At 44.9% G+C, this 16,336-nt stretch overlaps 1 protein-coding gene and 1 pseudogene across 2 annotated transcripts in view; both read right to left on the bottom strand.

The window, feature by feature from the left end:
• The window catches only part of MAPK14 (mitogen-activated protein kinase 14), a 589,986-nt gene that overhangs the window by 213,993 nt on the left and 359,657 nt on the right, over positions 1–16,336 (bottom strand). The gene's annotated exons all lie outside the window — the stretch shown is intronic.
• On the bottom strand, positions 14,949–15,542 carry LOC147712564 (protein KTI12 homolog pseudogene; annotated as a pseudogene).

The following is a 16,336-nucleotide window of genomic DNA, read 5'->3' as shown; positions in this document are numbered from 1 at the left end:
GGTGCAGTTCCGGGAATTTTACGTACAGTGTGATGTCATCAGCATAGAGGGACACATCAATTTGCCGCTGCAGGCATTGTACTGCTCCCGCACGGTGTAATTGGCGCAGGTGGCATGCTAGTGGCTCGACCGCAATAGCGAATAATAGAGGTGATAACGGGCATCCCTGGCGGGTACCCCTCGTCAGGTTGATGGGTGGTGACAATTTACCATTTATCAGTACTCTCGCCGTGGGATCTGTGTATAGGAGGCGTACCCATGCCAAGAACAGTTTAGGGAAGCCCATGCTGGCCAGGACCGAGAAAAGGTAGGGCCATTCGACTGAGTCGAAGGCCTTGGTAGCGTCCAGGAATACCGCCGCCACCGGGATATCAGGATGAACCGTGCGAAGCAGGGAGAAAAGGGTGCGGAGATTGTGGGATGTAGACCTACCCGCCACGAAGCCAGACTGGTCGGGTAGGACGATTCTGGTCATGAGCAGCGAGAGTCGCGTGGCTAGTATCTTGGCAAGGATCTTTACATCACAGTTCAGAAGGGAGAGTGGGCGGTAAGAGTCACAGGAGGTGGGTCCCTTACCTGGCTTCAGGAGAGAGGTGATAACCACCTCACGCATGGAGCGGGGCAGTATCCCATCAGCTAATGATTCGGTGAAGACTTCGCTAAGCACGGGCGCCATGATATCTATATAGGTTTTGTAGAACTCGGCTGGGATGCCATCGAGGCCCGGGGCCTTCCCGTTTTTGAGGGACATAATGGCCTCGCGAACTTCGTCAAGTTCGAAAGGCGCCGCAAGGAACTCCCTATCGCCATCGCTAAGCCAGCAGAGCGCCACTTCGTTCAAATAGTCAGTGTATGAAGCGTCCGTCTCCGCCTTGGATGTGTATAGTGCCGAGTAGTGGGTCGTGAAGGTAGTGAGTATCGTATCTGATTCTCTAGTGATAGCACCAGTCTCGTCAGTGAGCTCCAATATGATGTTATGTTCTCGTGGTGTACGCGTGAGTGTTGCCAGTACTTTCCCAGGCCTATCCCCTTCGCAATATCTTCTAGCCACCCAGTGTTTGCCTCGGTATTTCACCTCTCTGGCAGCTTCCTCCTCATATTTGGATAGTGTGTCTCTGAAGGCTACCTGTAGGTGTGGGTCATTACTCGCCGCCATTTGGATCTCTAGCGTCCGCAGCTCCCCCTCTAGTGTGGTGATGGTGCGCAGAATATCTCGTAGGACCCCATGGCTTTTGGAAATGCAGAACCCCCTTATAGTGACCTTGAAAGCTTCCCATATGTGTTCCACTGATTCTACTGAGCCTTTGTTCCTGGGGAAGAACTCTCTGATCTCGTCGCCTAGCTCTGTACGAAAGAGCTCGTCAAGTAGCATATCGGGGCCTAGCCTCCACTGTGGTCGCGGACTATCCCACCCGGGAGTCCGGAACTGCAGTCTAACAGGGCTGTGATCTGAAAAGGTTCTGGGCAAGTGGTCAACTCCTATTAACTCCTTAGTGATGTCTCGGGTTACCAAGAAGTAATCCAGGCGCGCCCATGTCCCGGTGTGAGGCGTGAAGTGTGTGCCCTCCCGTCCGAGGGGATGTATTCGTCTCCAGGCATCGAACAAACCACCCTCCTCCATCACTCCCTCCAAAACCTCTCTGGCTCGGGGTTTGTAGGAGCCAACACCATCCGCCCTGTCAAGGGGGGGCGCCAGCGCCAGATTAAAGTCCCCACCCCAAATGACATGTCGTGCTCCAATGGAAACAATTCTACCCCACAGTGTGGAAAAAAAACAGGTGAGTCAACATTCGGTGCATACATTGATACAAATAGATAGGTGTCATGTCCCACCCTGCCCCACAGCAATACATACCGCCCCTCCCTGTCGACCTCCTCTCCGAGGCGGTGGAACGGCACGCCACGGGCAACAAGAATCGCTACACCCCTAGCATATGATGAATAGGAGGAGAATGCGCGGGTGCCTGCCCACTTCAGTCCAAATGGGGTGTCACTACGTATGGGCATGTGTGTCTCTTGCAGCAAGGCAACTTGTATATGATGTCTATTTAAATATGCAATAACATTCCTGCATTTCCTAGCATCGTTCAACCCCCGAATATTCCATGAAAGGCACGTCAGTCGCGCAGCCGTGCTAACAGCAGCCATAGATACAGCAATAGTAAAACGAAGGTGGCCAAGAGGGCCAAATCATGACTCCACATTCGCCTCCGAGGAACCAGTTCACACACCAGGCTAGTAAACACATATACAGTCTATGCAATGGAAACCTCTTGAATTCAACCCTCCCCCCACCCACCCCAGCATCCCAAACATGCCAGCAGCCATGAGTCCCCCTAAAACAAAACCCCCCCTTATCCCTCCCCCCCAACCTCAGAGAGGCAAACATCCAAACAAACATGAAGTCAGTGGGGAACACCCGACAGGGGTACATTCGAGAGTGCGCGCTGCCACTAACCGGCCAGTAGCTCCAATCTGTACCGCCCTTGGTGGAGTCTAGGGCCGAGAGAGTGGTCCTTGGTATACGTTACCACTGGGGTGCAATGTCCAGAAAGGTCGTCACTCAGGCATTTCTCCAGATCGCAAATGATGAGTCGACGCCAGCCAGTGAGTAGGGACGGTGCAGTCCGAGCTCGAAGCATGTGAGGGCCATTAGTCTCCGTGGCGCTCCGGAGGTAGGTCATCGTTCTCTAGGTCGTCTGCAGGTGCATGGTCGTCCCTGCGCGCCCTTCGGATCGACTTAAGGAAGTCCTCGGCCTTCTGTGGGTTTGTAAAAAAGCGTTGTTTGCCCTGGTGGGTGACTCTAAGCTTCGCAGGGTACAATAGGGCATAGTCTATTTGAGCCTCTCGCAGTTTTTTCTTCACTGGGAGGAATTTGCGCCGCTCGTCCTGAACCATCGGTGTGAAATCAGGATAGATGGAGAATGTGATGCCTTCAAACCTCAGTGATCTCTGCGTCCGGGCAGCCTGGAGGGCCGTGTCGCGATCACGATAATTCAGGAGGCGAGCAATAATAGGTCTCGGTGGTAGGCCAGGTTGGGGCACAGGCGCCAGGGAGCGATGGGCCCTCTCCACGATGAACTGGGACGAAAAAGCCTCCTCTCCAATTGAGCCCTTGAGCAATTTCTCCACATAGAGTTCCATCCGGCCCGTGGCAGTGGACTCCGGCACGTTCGTAATGCGAATGTTGTTTCGGCGGCTTCGTGCTTCCAAGTCCTCATTCTTTGCCGCAATAATACGGAGCAGGTTATCCATTCTCGCCAGCTGCGTGGCATGGGACGCGGTGGCGTCGGTATTGTCGGAGATTCTTTGTTCCGCCGTTGTGAGGCGTTCCTCATGGCGATCCACCTTATGGACCAGGGCGTCCAGCCGGGCTGTGACACCGTCCACCTTCTCCACCATGGTGGCGAAGCCCTGTCGCATCTCCTGCAGCAGGTTGGCGATGTCCGCAGCAGGAGCGATAGGCGGGTCAGGCTGTGGAGGCGGCACGCTGGGTCCCGGGTTCATCTGTGCCGATGTAGTGCCCTTGCGAGAGTTGTCGAAGCTTAGCTTAGGCTGGCGAGTATCAGGTCGTCCCATGGTGATGACCAGTGGTAAGGGAGAGTCCAAAAACAGAGTAAGGAAGGATGGAAGAGCAACGCGGGTGAGAAACAGCCAGCCGCAGGGCAGAAGGGCCTCAAGCTCAGGAGCACTGCAATGCCTCACAATATGGCCGGCGCCACCAGTAGCGCTACGCGATTACCAACTGCTTAATGGTAGTCTAGGGCGCTCAGGTCGCAGCATCGGGCATCTTCCATGCGGTAGTTAGGGAATGCGAAAAAATCAAGTCTCCGGCCGCTTCAACAGGCCCCAGGGTCAAATCCAGGGAAGCAGGCCCCCCCAGACACCACCGGGCGGGACGTGACTCACCGGACGGTGTTTCCAAGCATGGCAGCCAATCTCCCAGAGGGTAGCCCCCAGTGCATCTAGCGCCCAGGATCGTGCAGTGCGCTGCAGGCGAGCAGAGCGGGAAACGGCAGGGGGAACATGCAAAATGGGGCAGTCCCGTTCACCTGCCGATGCGCCCGGTGGATAGCGCCTCTCAAGTCTAGGCCTGCCGCACTAGTAAGGAGAGGTACGGCGATCTGGCAGGGCTGTGGTAGCAGGCGTTCCGTCAGGCGCAGCCCTCCCTCCGTGTCAGCGGTGCGCCTGGTGGGGAGAGACCTCTGGCGAGTTTGCAGCCGTCTCCTACCTGCGCCGTCCCCGCCGTCCGCCGTCACAGTAGGGTTAGGGAGGCGAGGTCACAGTGCGGCCCTGGCTCCTCGTGGCAGTCCCCGGGGTCGCGTAGGCGCAGCAGCCGAAACGCCTACCTCCTGTGGGTCCAGAGCAGGCGCCGGGCAGATTGCAGGAGCCCGTATCTCCGGCTCCGATGGTCGCAGCCACTTCAATCTGGGGTCGAGTGTAGGGAGCACCCCCCGGATGTGGGATCCGGTCTCTTGGGGGCAAAGCAGCACCCCGTGGCAAGGGATTAAGGCAGGATTAATGTCCAAGGAGCGGGAGCTGCAGGTCTAGGCAGCCATTCCGCAAGCGCGCCCTCTAGCGCCCCCAGCAAGGGTAACAGAGTTACTACAAATATATGATGATGAAGCATTATCATATGTCGATGACATCTATCTCACAGGTGATGACCTGGAGACTCACTTAAAAAGGGTGAACACCATAATACTTGGGTTCGCGTCAGAGGGTTACAAATTCAACTTTAAAAAGTCTCGAATTGCCCATCTAACTGTCCTATTTTTAGGATATGACTTATCGAGTGAAGGCAAAAGCCTGGCAGACAATTTCTTAGAGAAATGTACTGTACTCCAAGCACCAAAAACGCTGAAAAATTTACAATCAATGCTAGGTTTCCTGAATTTCGGAAGAACAAACATTCTAAATTATGCCGAGACGGTTAAACCTCTCTATGAATTAATAAGACCTGATTTCAAACCAATAAAGTGGACTCAGAAACACACAGAAATTTTAAGATCGCTACAAACAGGCATGTTAACTAAAACAAAATTGCAAACTCGTGAAAACACACGCAATCTTGTAATCAGAGTCATCCCAGGAAGATGCGGATTCACATACCTGACCTCTAATGAGGGAGAAACTGTACCTATAGCTTACAAATCTCATTTGTACACTGAAGCTGAAATGAAATTCAGCCCTACAGAAAAAATTCTAACTGCGATTCTAACTACTGTAGCATAAGAAAGAGCCCTGGCCCAAGGCAGAAGGATAACTGTTTTTACAGCAGAACCAGCCATTGAGGCGTTAACAAGTCCACGTGATCTGATTAAAGTGGCCTTAGATCCAAAATGGATAGAATGGGAAAATTCCTTTGCTACAGAAGACATGAAATACTATTTTGACCCCAAACTGAAAAAACTAGATGATCTAGTATATGAACGAGAATATCCTCTGCCAGCTGAAATTCTGCCTCTAGAACAATATACCTGCGTAATCTATATGGACAGATTTGTACAACACTACGATGTAGAAAATAAATCCTATGATGCAGTGTGCGCGATTGTTAAAGGTTGCTGGCGCTCAGGTAAATTCAAACCAATGATTACAAAAACTGAATCACTCAGGAAATGTTCAGCTCAGCGAGCTGAAATAAGAACTTTAAAGATGGCGCTTGAAAATGCCGATCGCGAAATCTCCACACTAATAGTGTGCGATTCGTATTTCTGTGTCAAATCATACAACAGTGACATGCAGACATGGATCAAAAACGGTTACAAAGATGACACAGGTGCTACAATAAAGCATGAATTGATTTGGGAACAAGTAGTTCTTTTAAAGAAAGAACTACAGAAGACTCAACGTGATACACGCGCTGAGTCATTAACGTGATGGCGTTCCCGTTCCAGGGAATTCATTGGTTAACACAGCCACAGCGGAAGCGGTTCAACCGGCTTCCGTAGCCACTGAAAAGCGTTCAGAAAAAAAAATAGATGAGGAAACCATGAAGGCAGTAAAAGCCTCATCAAAAGGCGATTATGCAGCATTACCTCTCAACTATCCACTCAGTAATACATACATAATTGATGCAAACTCCGTTCCGTTTGCTCGAATCCCTGGAGTGGGGGATAGAGTAATTTCAAACACGAACCGGAGAGTTTTCTTGATTGAAGACGCACACATGGGATGGGGTCTGAGGCACCAAGAGATCCTGAAATCTCTGATGGAACTACAATCAGAGTACTGGTGGCCGGGAATGAGCGTAGATATCTACAAATTTGCAAAAAATTGTGAAAACTGCAACTGAGATAGCAGTTGTGAACCGGACCAGCCTGTAGGCCAGATACCTCTATTAGATAGCATCAGGCTGTCTATAGCGCAGAAATCTAGTCGGAGAAATGCGTCCCATAATTAATAAAGACTTAATTCACTTAAAAATGTGGCCCCAGCACTCGGCTGACGCCAGAACTGTTATATAGGATTTGAGAGTCTATATCAGCACATACGCAATTGGCATGCTACATTCTGATCAGGGTCCTGCGTTTAGCTCTAGAGCTTACAAAGAGGCCATGAACAGCATGGGCATCGCATTGCGGTACTCTTCTCCCTTCCATCCTGAGGGAAATGCGGTTGTGGAAAGAAAAAACCCGGACATAAAGCAATCTATAACGGCGAGGGTATTGGGTTCGGGTGATGGGTGGGTCAAACATTTAATAAGTGTCCAACGTAGTCTTAATAATCTGCCAAGAAATCCTCTAAAAGGTCTCAATCCATACGAACTATTGTTCAGAACTAGAATGCTTATTCAGGATCTTGATAGTCACACTTCAGTGGTAGAAGAAAAATCCTTTGATATCAAAGATCGTTTAGCTGTTTTACAGGATTTAAATGAAACAAGAAAAAACCTGAGTAACAAAGTTGAAACAACAGCCGACAGCCACTGAAGAAAAACCACCTGTCCCAGCAAGACCTTTCTGAATTCCAAAGATTGGGGATCTAGTCAGAGAAAAGATGGCGGTAAAGAAGGAATTTGGGCCTTCTTACAGAAAAGCAGTACCTGTCTTAGTTATCAGCGGAACAAGGTCAGTTGTACTACCGCCCCTTGCTGGTAAAAGGGGGAACAGAGTTGTATCCATCGACCTGGTAAAACCAAAATCATGTGGCCAATAATAAGTAGTAGGCCAAGTGGACTCCCAAGAAATAGCAGAATACCAAAATTTGCTACAATCCAAGAGGCTCATACTGAGAGACTAATCACATTTGATAAACCTGCAGTGAATAACAAAGGACTATGCAATAATGCCGTGGAACTAGTGCCTCTTGAAACCCAAATAACGACAGTTCGTCAAGAAACACCAGTCTACAATGATGTAGCTTCTGACTATATTAATGAAACAAAGAAAAATGCAAAAGCAAATGAAAATCCGGAAAAAATTCCAACAATTGACAGAACTGCATCTGGCTACTTCATCAATTTCGACGACTTCTCTGAAGATCCAAGCGAGCATGAAGAAACGCCTCCAACAAAAACTTTCAACGACAAAGTAATTGAACTTTTTCACCAACTAAAAGAAACATATCTGATTTCACCATGGATTGAATTTTGGATTGTGTTAGGTGTACTTACTCTCCTGCTTTGGCTCATCATGGTTCTCTGTTTGGGAAAATTCATTGATGGAAAATATAGTACAATGGACACAGCAAGTCAGAACATCAACTTGGTCCTAAAGCCTCACACATCCTCCCACATCGAGAAAAGAGAACTGTCATCTGTGAACATGTCAGCCAATTCAATACCCGGTGGGGTAGCATGGGACAGAACTGATTATGACATATTTGGCCCGGTTGAGCTCTTGAAATATCCACATCAGTTCAAGGTTCCATTAAGTGACTTTGTGACACCAAGTACATTCTCAGATGATTGGGACTTTGAAAACATTAATAATTTGAAGTCAGATTTAGTAATGTCAGCAAAATTTACAGAACATGATTACTTACAGGGTTCATCGAATTATGAAGAGTTATACTGTTACAGCCATTAAGGTGATCACTATTTGCATAAAACTGCTCAGCCTAGAAATGTTTTATCTTATAACCAGTGGGAACACCGTCCAACTCCACCAAAAGGCAGTTCGAAAACATTTTATGAGAAATTCCAATACTTCTCAGGGTTTAATAACAGTGATCCAGAAACGTTTTATTTTAAATTGTTAAGTAGGACAGGAATGAAAACAATGTTGACAAATACTAAACTGATTTATTCTGAAAAATTTTATGACAAAATGTCTACATTTGGTTTCGAATTTTGGAAAAATACCATTGAAACAAAAACGATCTGGGGTTCCAAAGAATGGCAAGTACAAGCCTAGAAGCATTATTTAGGACCTGCATGATCCCAGAACAAATTATATTCTTGAATGACACAATTCAACAAACTACTTGTCTTGACCTAGCTAAGATAAAAGATTGAAATACGCCGTCTATTCTGAAACCCATAACTGATAGTGACAGCACTACAGATGTAGAGATAGACGTATCACATATTTTACACCAAAACAGAACACATCTTGATTGGAAAAAGTGGTTGATCTGGCCAACAGACACGAATAACTGTCAAGATAGATTCCTGAACAAAACACAGGGGTTCAAAATGACCAGACCAGACCCTAGATACTCCCAGAGACAACATTCAGGGATAGTTACAACATACAGTGTAGGGAAACTATGCCTTGAGTGGCTAGATAAATCCACACTGGCTGAAATCAAGCAACACTTGACTTTACTTAAAGACGGTGCTGACTTGCATGATTTCATAATGGGACCACGCAAACAGCGTCAAAAACGTTTCATAGTGGCCTGTATATACGCTGCGTACAACGAAGCATGGAAAGTAATGAAAATTGAGACAGCAGAAAAAATACGAGAAATTGATCATATAAATTTGGAAAAATCACTTTCTGTTGTGGACAATGGGTTAACGACTCTGTCTTCCAGAATATATTCACTGGACAGCATTGTATCATCTGTTTTTGATATAATAGAGCAGGACTTACTAATGTTACAACATGGTCAGTCTCAATTACGTTCTATTGTACAGCTTGGTTGGACGTTGCAAAATCTGCGTTCAGGCTACGTACCATGGCGTTTAATCAACACAACGTCATTATTCGGTATCTTTAACCTTACTCATAAACAAATCAGTTTGGCACAAAAAGGAGCACACTATACGATTCTGAGCATTGAAAAACTCGAGAGATTACCATTGACAATGTCAGAGAGACCGGTCATTGAATGGATAATACATGGAACGATTACAATTCCGATAACTTTCCAGTTTAAATACTGTCAAGAGTATATACCTGTAGGCCAGTATGAAAGGTTGGGTAAAGAATACATCAAATCAAGCTGGGATTTACCTTATACACACAGATGTTATAATGAAGGGAACAAGGAGGTATTTTTAGTGGTAAAAATTGTAAAATAAATCACTAAGCGGTACACTTCTGTGACTAGGTATTAATTTGCATGGAGCCTGCGAAGGGTCTTCAAATAACCTTTCATGTCACCTGCATGGTGCGCCTGCAAAACGGATAGAGCCATTTTTTAGACCACTTTCTAACGGCAGTTACGTTTTAATAAGTGACCACAGCTGTTGTGGCATGCTTTCAGGAAAAACCTATCTGACAACTGTAACTTCCAGGGCTGTTCGCTGTATGCAAGTATTGTATCCACACAGCAATCCAGATATGGGGGCTGCGTTATGGCCTCGGTTGTATATCTCTTCTATTCGAATTGATACTTTAAGCAGAATGATTTCTATTCTTTTACAGACAACTGTGCCTTTAACGTCATCAAAAGAAATGTATGATCTGCAAGTGGCAAGAGATACATTCCATTTTATCTACAAATTGCCCCGTGCATTTCGTAGAAATACTAAGCCAAATCTTAAACATGTCTGATACCAGTGGCATCGCACATGTATTTAAGACAAATCTTAAACACAGGGGTGTGGAATTTTTGAAAAACTGTACTTGTCCAAGGGACAAAGGGATACAATAATCTTCTAGCCCTGTAAAGAAATCCAATTGTCCCACGCACTCTATAAAACCAAAAGCTATACAGACTAGCAAGGACTTATTACTAGTCAACTATAAAACCCAAAGTATACATGACCGTCTCTGCCTCTTTGCCCTTGCAAACTCTCTTATTATAAAGTATTACCTTCCACACTGTTTTCTTGCTATCAGCAGTAATCATTTGCCTTTCCACTAACTTGCCATACGGCCCATACCAACTCCACATCTTCATCATAGGGTTCATAACCCGCCTGTTCTTTTCTCACAACAAGGGTTTCACACACTTAATGTTAAATTACACCACTCCCTTTCTACAAATATACCTTCACACTATATACATTGAAATGATGAATATCCCTCTCACTACCCATCCCATGACCTTCTCTCCACTCCCTCATCACAGGCTCTGTACCCCTTGCACATTTCACTACAAGTTCTCCTCCCCTCTCATAAGAGGTTTTATTCCATCTTCAGTTTCACCATAGGCTTCATCCCTTCCAAACCCTCTCTTGTCTACTGTTGCTACCTTGCCTCCACTTATCAGAGGCTGCTCTGCCTTCTTTACCCCCTCTGCAATCTCATCTAAGCGCTCTGAGAAACCCTTTTACCTTAACCAGCTCACTTTGCTTCCTGTCTTCCATCAGCCCTGCCAACTGCCTCCACAGAAACAGAGAAAGAGTCAAAATTGAGAAGCCTTCACAATACAGCTCTGAGAGTGGATATTTCAATAGCATCATACCCGAATCAATGAAGGGAATGTTATGAGACTCACAGATGGCACGGAGGTAGACCTCAAGGGGACCAGGCTTGATTGAGGTGGAGAGAACAAACACCCAAGCTGTGAATTATTGAAGAAATCAACAGGCAATATTCAGTGAGCTATAAACTGGCATCAATCACCTGCATGTAAACTGCAAGACATTGGTTTAGAACCTTGTTTGTTCTCAATCTGTTATTATAAGGCTGCTAAAAAGTTTTTGGGAGCATTATTAATAGACCATCCAGGCAGTGTCATATTTTAAACTCCAACTTTCAATTTCTACCAGCCAAACAATCCTGGCATATAATCCCTACCAGTAAAGACTGTTTATGACACTACACACTTGTATGATTAATAGTCAGTGTATAATGTGTGTGAGATGTAAAGCGCTCTGACACCTTACAGTGGGATAACTGTCTTGTTATTGAAACTAGGTTCTGGAAAGCCTGTACAATCCCAGATAGTGGCCCTATTACAAACATTGAGGTTCATAGATCGAATGGTTTCAGAATAAGGTGGGCAGGGGATAAAGCAGAAGTAACCTCGAATCGCATTGTCTCATGCTGCTCAAATGAGATCACATCAATTATTGATGAGAAACCAAACCTTGAGGCTTGTATCCCTCACTTTATGAAAATCAATGTTTTTATCAGTGGTAGGTTTACTAGGTTGGCTGGACATTTTAATAACAAAGCAAAGGGATGGTTTAACAATGCATGCACTGTGGCACTGAAGACACTAAAAAATGCATTATCCGTAAAACCCAGAGATAAAATAGTTGTAGCCAAGCTAAGATCCGACTATAATTTAGCTCTCAAGCAAAGGAAAGCTGAATTACGTGAGGAAGCTTGGGAGCGATTGGATCTAGCGGCCGTATCGAATAATTGTACCCTTTTTTGGGCAGTAGTAAACAGCCCCCTTTTAAAAGATGACAAACTTCCCGTGTTAACCTCAAACGTGGGTAAGGACTCATGGGTACAGCACTTCTCTGGTATTTTTAACCCTGACATGGTAACGTTGCCGACAAGTTGTTCCTGGCCAGTACTTAACCTAGATATCACCTTACAGGAGGTCCTAAGTAGTATCAGGGCAAGTAAGGGTGGTAAGGCCCAGGGACCCGACGGTGTCCCAGTCGATTTGTACAAATTTGCACCCGAGACTTGGGGGCCAGTACTAGTCAAAGTTTTTAACGCCGCTGTTCGCTATACTTTTCCATGTACCTGGTCTGAATCCATAATAGTCCCGATACACAAGAAAGGGGACCGAGGAAACGTTAAAAATTACCGGCCAATCTCACTGCTGGATTCATCGGTTAAGATTATGAGCCGTGTACTCCTCGTCCGATTAGAAGAATGGGCAGAGTCTAATCAGATAATGACTGACTGCCAATATGGATTCAGGAAAGGTAGAGGTTGCATTGAACAATGCTTAAATCTGGAACTCCTGATAGGGAAATATACCCGAGCAAAAAATGGCTCACTTTACCTCTGTTTCGCTGATTTGAGCAGCGCTTTCGACCTGGTGGATCACGCCATACTATGGACTACCCTGCTAGAAATGGGAGCACCTAGGGAAATCATATATTTTCTGGCCCGTTTATATGAGAGGCTTAGCTCGTGTGTCCGTTATGGGCCGTCGGGCGAATGCACAGAGAAATTTAGGGTTAGGAGAGGTATTAGACAAGGGTGTGTCTTGGCACCCTTGCTCTTCACTCTATTTATTAATGAAATAGACTCGATCTTAAAGAAGGCACCAGCTGACGCCCCTAGAGTAAACACAAATACCATCCCTGTGTTACTCTATGCGGACGACGCTGTATTGCTCTCTAGGACTCCTCGAGGTCTCCAGCTTTTGATGGATAAATTTTCGGCTTTTATTGAAAGCAGAAAGCTGGTCATTAATAAGAGTAAGACATATGTGATGGAGTGCGGAGCTAGTAAAGTCAAAATTAAAAAGCCCTACAGATATCTCATTGATGGACATGTGGTACAATGTGTGGATAATTTTTGCTACCTAGGGGTCAACTTTTCCAAAAATGGCCGCTGGGATATCGAGCACAAGGCGGTGCGCGACAAAATGGCCAGGAGTGCCAATGGAATATTTGCTTTTGCAAGTAAATTAGGTAGTAGAAAACCTAAAGCAATGCTCAAAATTTTTGAAGCTAGGTGTCTTTCTGTGGCCCTCTACGGAGCAGGGGTATGGGGGGTTTCCAGGGCAGAATCCCTACAGGTAGAAGAGAATATATTTCTGAAAAAGTTATTATGTCTCCCGACTTCTACTGCTAATAGTTTGGTCCATAAAGAACTAGGACTTTGTCATCTAAACGATCTATTATCACTGAGACCTTTGATGTTATGGCGCTCGGTCTGGATGAAAGACGAAACCTCATTTAATAGGGCCATAATTGAGGATTGTCTACGTCTAGACTATTTTCTTAAAATCCCATGGATTAAATATATAATTGCATCCTTTTCAAATGTGTTCGGGTTTAACGTTACTCTAGATCACTGTTCTGCTTCGGATCTCTCCAAAGATAGTATGAAATCAATTTATCTAAATCATTGTGCAGAAAGACGAGCTACAGATGATCTTAAACTTTCCTCCTGTGTGCGTTATAACCTTTTGAACGATTTTGTGGGCTTACATCCTTATCTCCTTCAGGTAACTAAAGGACAACATCGGTTTGTTCTCACAAGGATGAGGATGGGTACGGCCCACTTATTGGTTGCATTTCCTGAGATTAAAAAGCGCCCCTCAGGTCCATGCCGGTGCGACAATATTTCAGAACAAAGCACAGAGCACTTTCTACTTATGTGTAACCTGTATAGCGAATGTCGTAAATTCTTTTTAAAACCTTTATTTATTAAATTTGGAACTAGAACTGTTAAAGAGGCAATGAAATTACTTTTTAATTTGCATCATCCTGACATCTGTTTTTATACGGCTAGTTATTTACTTAAGGCCATCAGCTATAGGAAAGGCATGATTTTTTTAAAAAAACAAAAAATTATAAAATTTTTATAATAACTTATTTATTCCATATCTTTTAAAGTGTGTTATTTGATTTTTTTTTATATGTATCATACTGTATTCATCTGGTGGATTGCTATTGTCATGAATATTTCTTTTTAACACGTTTTGTATGTATGTACTTTTATGGACATGATTTACATGTTCCGAATAAAGTTTATTGAATTGAATTACAGTGGGATAAGTAGTGCTATGAAAGTATTAAATTAAAAAAGTTAGGAATTGCTATTTATTTTGTCATTCCTATAAATACTCATACATACTTATACAGCTGAAATTATACTCGGAACAGAAGGAGGGATGATGGCACTTTAAATGTTCTCTTAGTTTTGGGCTCGGGCTGGAAGAGAATATTACTAAAACCCTGGCAGGGCAGCCTCCGTCATTCAGCCTTCTAAGGTCACTGATTATCATCTGATTAAGTAGTGGTAAAGTCTGTTTTTACAGTTCTTGAAAAGAACACGAGTGAAGTGTGAAGCACTATAATATCAACAACAAGTACTGGCTAGTAGGGGAGAACTTGTGAACGACTGAGATATAGCACTGTAGAATGTGGTGCTCAACGTTCAGTGAATGTGGTGGGAGGAAGAGAAAGGCTGGGCACAAGCAGCTGAAGGATTCAAAGCAGATATGTGGGCACTAGACAACAGCTTGAGGTGGGCATTTATGATTATGGTGTGGCATTAAACAAAGGAGGTATTTAGAGAAAAGGATCCAAATACCTGAGGAAAGTGGGGGAGAGCTCTCTAAATATGGAAACAGTCTAGGCTCGGGCTCAGGGTAAGTGAGCCATGTATGGTGAAACACAAATTGTAGCAGCTGATCAGATAGGTTACTTGAACGGGAACAGAAAACAGTGAAGTTAGAAAACTGGGAAGACATGGAGAAGGAGGAATGGGCACCTTAGGGGACACAGAGGGCGCATCAACCACCAACAGCGAGCTCCCAGTGAAAAAAGGTCAGTACCACCTCCATTGGGAAACATATGCCTTTAAGACAATGTACTAAAAGAAGCATTGAGCATTTTGAAACACACCCAATGTCCCACTCCGTTGCTTGCTGCCTGCCTCTTTGTTGGGATTTTGTTCCCACTAGTTGAGTTTTTTGCGTTTTCGGTAAGTGCCTCCTGGAAGCTCCTGCATTTCATATTTATCAACCTTGACACTAAGCCTACGCAAATGAGACGATCTATTCCCTGGGACAGAAACTGCTTTCCTGTGGAAAATGGCATCAAAAATGGCAGCATGCATCTTTCTGCAAAGTAAATAGAGGAATGTCCCAGCAGTTCCTTGAATCGGGGACTTCAGAACTCTCTACAAGTGCATCAAATATTTCCTGCATTACTATTTTTAAGGCTCTCTGGTGTTAGTTCACACACAGCTGACTTCAGGGGCTTTTAAGCAGTGAGAAATCTGTATATGTTTATCAAACAAGTACATCTTATATCCGTAACACTTTATGTAATTGAGGGCGTCTAGTGGCACCACATCCTCCTTGTTCAGCTTCCTTGCCTTCAACTTCAGCTCGCAGGGCTCCTCTGACTTCTTATTCTTTTCGAGAATTTGCATACACAGCATTCCTGTACACTCTCAAGGAATTGCAACGTACAACATGCACCTTCCCTGACCCCGCTCACGTAGGCATCTACCGCTGCAGGGGAATCCACCCAGCACCACTAGTGGCATGTCTTTATTGTTTAACTAAGAGCATGTGCAGCAACTTTTAGCACCCGGAAGCAAAACTAATATGGGAGCCGGTGTTCTAACACAGACCTCAGGGCCGGCTTTAGCATTGGTGGCTCCCTGTGCGACAATGTTTGTTGGCGCCCTCGAGTGACCATCTCCACCACAGATTCCCTTTTCCCTCATTACCACCAGTTAACAGTGCCCCTCAAATCTCCATAACCAGTCTCTTAGAATTATTTCGTTTTATAGCGCCACTCGTACCAGTGTGAGGTGTCAGAGCACTGTACATCATACACACATTTAACAGAGATAATCACGCGTGTACATCAGTGTATAAGAAACACGTTACGTAAGACAGAGGATTACAAGATGTAAGAGTCACAAGTCATCCATACTTTACTGATAGGCAGATATAGTCATTGGTCTGAAAAAGCACAAATTCAGAATTTAAATAACACAATTGTTAGGGGTTTTCTTCAATAGTAATAATTCATTTCTTCCCAAATGACCCTTTTTAGCTAGATCAGGTTAAGGAAAAGCCGGGCAAAAAAAACATGTAGGTCTAATATAAACCCTGCAGTTTGCATGCAGACCTTTGATGACAGTTAATACTTCATTGTTCTCTATTAGGATTCTAACTTATAAACTGCAAAATAACAAAAATATCTCTCTGACAATACCAGTAAACTATTTACCTATTAATATTACATGCACTTTGCAATCTGCATGGCACACGTTTTTAGCAGCAGGCATAGTAACCCTCTGAGCTAACTTACGAGTAGTCAAACTTCCAC

This window comes from Lissotriton vulgaris, chromosome 5, assembly GCF_964263255.1.
Source record: "Lissotriton vulgaris chromosome 5, aLisVul1.2, whole genome shotgun sequence".
Lineage (NCBI taxonomy): Eukaryota > Metazoa > Chordata > Amphibia > Caudata > Salamandridae > Lissotriton > Lissotriton vulgaris.
Note: the sequence above shows the minus strand (reverse complement) of the source record. Positions and strands in the feature narration are given on the sequence as shown.